Here is a 5294-nt window from a genome sequence, read left to right on the forward strand (position 1 = left end):
AATATTGATAATGGATCGTTTTTGAAGGTCTTATAGAATTCTGTACTAAAACTATCTGAACCTGGGCTTTTTTGGGGGGGTGGGGGGAAGACTTCTAGTGACTGCTTCTATTTGATTGGAGTTAAAGGGGCTGTTTAGATTGTTTATCTGATCTTGAAGTAACTTTGGTCCCTAGTCTGTTTAGAAAATCATTCATTTCATCTATGTTTTTCAGTTTTATTGAGTATAGACTTCTGTAATGGTATCTGATGATTTTTTTTAAATTTCCCCAGTTTCTCTTGATATGTTTCCTTTACATTTCTGATTTTATTAATTTGGATACTTTCTCTGCACTCTTATTAGTCTAACGGTTTACTATCTGTAGTACCCTGAAGGGCTGCCATGCCCTGGCTGAGACTTTCCATGTGCTGCTGTCTACTAACTAACATTCTGTGGTTCCTCTAAAATCAAACATCCTGATGTAGGCATGGTGCCCCAGGAAGGGAATTTATACTTGACATCCCATTGCCCCCCAGTTGAGTTTTTATTTTTCCTTGAGTTTGTGTTTTTCCTTCCCTGTTTTGGTGTATATATTGAACCTGCTCAGTAAAACTTTGGCATTCTCTCATAATGAATGACCCATGTCTGAGTCTTTCTTTAATTTCCCTTGCCTATGCCCAAGCTCAGTATTGTGGCAGTGCTGGTGCTGTCAAGTAGAGGTCCCACCTAGATTGGGAAAGGGAGGAGAAACTGACGGGATGGTTTCTGAAAGAAGCCTGCCATTTCAGTGAGTTAAATGTATTGGAGAAGTGGTGTAGAATCAAACTGAAAGTAGTAAGTGGCACTATGAGAGTTTGATCATTTTGATTGTGTTATGTGGACTAGGAGTTCCTCCCTACAAGTAATGGTACAGAATGATGCAGCTAAGAAATTATTGCAAGAGGTGGAGAATAGCTCCAGTTCTGAGGGAGATTTTAGAAAAGAAAAAAAATTGAAGAAATACATGGTCAAAAAATTGGAAGGGGAGCCTGGAAAAGGGGAAGCAAGAGCAGTTAAGCAACTCAGTCCCCGGATGGAGGTGAGAGCAGCCAGGACAGCACAGTGGCCTGACCAGGGGTATTTTTGCTGCTGCAACAGTAGTGGAGGCAGGTGGCTGCAGGAGCTGCAGAGGCTGTGGTCCACACCAGCCATGCTAAATAAAAATAAGACACAGAAAGAACCACCAAAACTGGTGAAATGTGTAAAAGCTTCAAAAGAAGGACAAGATACAGTAGAAGTTGAGATAGCCAGCAGGAAAATCAGTCTTGCAGCTTGTTGGGGGCCGACTTTTAGCAGAAAGCAGATATCAGCTTTGCAGCCATCTTGAGCCATATACCCTGACATGAGATTTAGATTACAATAGCCTACAACAGCTGAGCACACTCCGATAATCTTGGTTTAGATACCTTGAGATTAAAGGTGCCTGAGATTAAAGGTGTGTGTGATTAAAGGTGTGTGACTTAAGAGTATGACTTAGAAGTATAGAGGTCAGAGTTAGAGACAAGACCTAAGGGCATGATTAAAGGTGTAACTTAGAGGTGTGGCTTAGAAGTAAGACATATAAAAGGCAGAGGCAGACAGTAGAGATTCAGACTATAGAGGGAGAATCAGACAGGAGACACTTAGAGGAAGAGAGACTGAAGAATAAACGGGATTGAATCACACCCTGTCTTGTCTCCATTCTTTGAGTCTACCCTCACCCTCGCTCTTGCTGAACCCCGACCCACAGACCAAAGCAGCAGTGGCTGCCCAAACATGGGTCAGCCCGGGCCTCAACATTTTGCCTGGGCTGCAACATTATTTTGGCCGCCCCAACGTGGGCTAGTGTGGACCCCAACATTATTTTGGCGCCTGAACAGGGACTCGAGCTTGGGCCTCAACAGCAGCTGTCCGGTCTTTGGCACCTACTAAAATAAGAGTCCCTCAGCCAATCATACTTCCTGTGAAGAAAGACAAATGGCAGAACTCAACATAGTTTAATTAGTTTAATGACAGCAATAATAGAGAACTCTAAAGAATTCTATCTTTAAAAGATGTTCCTTCTGGGGGTCAAGAGAAGCTTTTCATGCAGAAGCTACATCAGTGTTGTATCCTCTTTGACTTTGCTTCTGACCCACTGAGTGAACTGAAGTGAAAGGAAGTAAAGCGAGCTGCACTAAGCGAGATTGTAGAGTATATTACCCACAACCCGAATGCCATCACAAACAGAGCCCATTTACCCTGAAGTTGTCCACATGTTTGCAGTTAACATGTTTCGAATCTTGCCACCCTCATCTAATCCTACAGGAGCAGAATTCGATCCAAGAGAACATGAACCAATGTCAGAAGCAGCCTGGCCTCATCTACAGATTGTTTATAAATTTTTCTTAAGATTTTTATAATCTCCAGATTTCCAGCCCAATATATCAAAGATCAGAAGATACTAATCAGGAGTTTGTATTTCAGCTTCTAGAAATCTTTGACAGTGAGGATCCTCTGGAGAGGGATTTTCTAAAAACAACCCTGCAACAGAATCTATGTGAAGTTCTTAGTCCTGCATACTTACATCAGGAAACAGATCGATAATATGTTTTATAGTTTTATCTATGAAATAGAGCACCACAATGGCATAGCAGAATTACTGGAGATCCTGGGAAGTATAATCAATATATTTGCCTTACCACTAAAAGAAGAGCACAAGATTTTCCTTTTGAAGGTGTTGCTACGCTTGCACAAAGTGAGGTCCCTGAGTGTCTACTATCCCAAGCTGGAATACTGTGTCATGCAGTTTTTAGAGGACAGCACCCTCACTGACCCAGTGGTAATGGTACTTCTCAAATACTGGTCAAACACTCACAGTCCAAAAGAAGTAATGCTCTTAAATGAATTAGAAGAAATTTTAGATGTAATTGAAGTATCATAATTTGTGAAGATTATGGATCCTCTCTTCTGACAGTTAGCCAAATGTGTTTCTAGCCCTCACTTCCAGATGGCAGAGCTGGAACTCTATTGCTGAAATAATGAGTACATTATGAGTTTAATCAGTGACAATGCAGTGAAAATTCTGCCCATCATGTTTCCATCCTTATACTGCAACTAAGAGACCCATTGGAACAAGACAGTACATGGCTTGTTATACAGTGCTCTGAAACTCTTCATGGAGATGAACCAGAAATTCTTTGATGATTGCAACCAGCAGTTTAAAGCAGAGAAATTCAAAGAGAAGCTAAAAATGAAAAAGTGAGAAGCATGGATTAAAATAGAAAATCTAGTCAAAGTGAATTACCAGGTACTAAAAGAGAGTAACTGGGGAGTGTTGAGGCTTTGTGTGACACCTCCTAGGAAGGAGATGAAAATTTAGACCTTGAAAATGAGAGAGACAAAGAGGGTTTTAGAAAAGCAGTTGTCCTCTCTAAGGCCATGTTAGCAAAAAGAAAGAAAAGACTGTTTCACAGCCCTCCTGATAGCAGAAGAAAATCGGGAAAAGTCCTGCTTTCTCTCTGGCTCCTAATGGAGAAATCCTTAGTTCTGCTTTTCCTGTCTATTGTCTGTCCTAGGCATGCCAATCTGTTAATTGTCTTTTTTTGTTTTACTGTTTGAATGATTGTTGTTTTAGGTTTTATGTTAAAACAGTGTTTATTGAGTATGATTAAAAACTCACAACTTTGATATTACAAATTTGGTTTCACTAGTTACTCAGGAGAGATGGAGAAATGGCTCAGCTATTAAAGGCCAGGCTATAGTGGAAACAGCATATTTAACTTTAAAAATTATCTCAAAAAAAAAAAAAAAAACAAACAAAAAAGGGGTTGTTAATCTCACCTTGTGCAAGATTATTCTTTATTTTACATATATTTTAAATTTTTTATTAGTGGATAAGGATGCATTGTCTGCAGCAGACAGACATTGAAAATGAGCCCAGAAGGCACTGGGCTTAGTGAAATGGAAAGAATTGTCATCAGGTATATGTAAAGGCCCTGCCTGACTCTGTGTTAGTCAGGGTGAGAGGTTCTGTTTGTGTTTTTCCTAAAGTTGATGAAAGTCTTGTTTGGATTCCTGAGCATTGTGTGTGCCCTGTCACTATGGAGCCTCACCCGGTCAGAGATATACTGGAGCTTTGTGAAAAACCCCGCAGTTCTGATGTCAGTGGGAATAAGTAGCTCAGCCTGGTTGGTCATAGTTTCCACCAATAGGAATACTGAAAAAGCTGCAGCAGAACTGATATTAATTTGCCTCTTTTGCAGACAGCAGACCCAGTCCCAGGCAATTACTAAGCAGGTGCTTGTGTCACTGGCACAAGAAACCCTACTGCCCAGGTTTGTCTGAGTCTCTACAGAGAGTGGTTAGTCAATGACAGGCAACTCATTTACAGTTCTTACCTACTTAAGACATGGGACCTGAGGCTGGTAGGGATTCCCAATGACAGGTAATTGGTGTTGATAGAAGGTGACCTAAGACCGATGCTATTCATCTATAAAATAAAAATGGAGGACCTATAGGACCCTGAAGGGCTGCCTTGCCACGTCTAAGTCTTTCCGTGTGCTGCTGTCTACTAAGTAACATTCTATGGTTCCGCTAAGATCATTGCATCCTGATGTAGGTATTGTGCCCCAGGAAGAGAATTTACACATGACATCCCATTGTTCCCCACTTGAGTTCCTGTTTTTCCTTGCATTTGTGTTTTTTCTTCCCTTGCTTGCTGAATATATTGAACCTGCTCAGTAAACATTTTGACATTCTCTCATAAGAAATGACCCAGTCTGAGCCTTTCTTTAATCCCCCAGGCCTACACCCCAGCTCAGTACCATGGCAGTGCTGATGCTGTCATCTATCTTGTTGATTATCTCGAAGAAGCAGTTTTGTTGATTCTTTGTATAGTTCTTTCTGTTTCTACTTGATTGATTACAGCCTTAAGTTTTATAATTTTCTATTGTCTACTCCTCTAGAGTGTATATGCTTCTCTTTTCTAGAGCTTTCAGGTCAGATGATAAGCTATAGTGTATGCTCTCTAAAGTTTCTTTATGGAGGCATTCAGAGCTATGAGTTTTCCTCTTAGCACTGCTTTCCCTGTCTCGCATAAGTTTGGATATGTTGTGTCTTCACTTTTACTGAGTTCTAAAAAGTCTTTAATATCTTTTTTATTTCTTCCCTGACCATGTTATCATTGAATAGATAGTTGTTGAGTTTCCATGAGTTTGTGGGCTTTCTGTTGTCTTTGTGGCTATTGAAAACCAGCCATAGTCTGTGTTAACCCAATAGAATACATGGAATTAATTCGATGTTCTTGTGTTTGTTGA

The 5294-nt window shown here is 40.4% G+C and overlaps 1 pseudogene; it reads left to right on the top strand.

Annotated features, from left to right (window-relative positions):
• The first annotated feature begins 883 nt into the window (after positions 1–883).
• On the top strand, positions 884–3358 carry LOC117716400 (serine/threonine-protein phosphatase 2A 56 kDa regulatory subunit gamma isoform-like; annotated as a pseudogene).
• The last annotated feature ends 1936 nt before the right edge of the window (positions 3359–5294 follow it).

Source organism: Arvicanthis niloticus, chromosome 10 (assembly GCF_011762505.2).
Source record: "Arvicanthis niloticus isolate mArvNil1 chromosome 10, mArvNil1.pat.X, whole genome shotgun sequence".
NCBI classification, from domain to species: Eukaryota; Metazoa; Chordata; class Mammalia; order Rodentia; family Muridae; genus Arvicanthis; species Arvicanthis niloticus.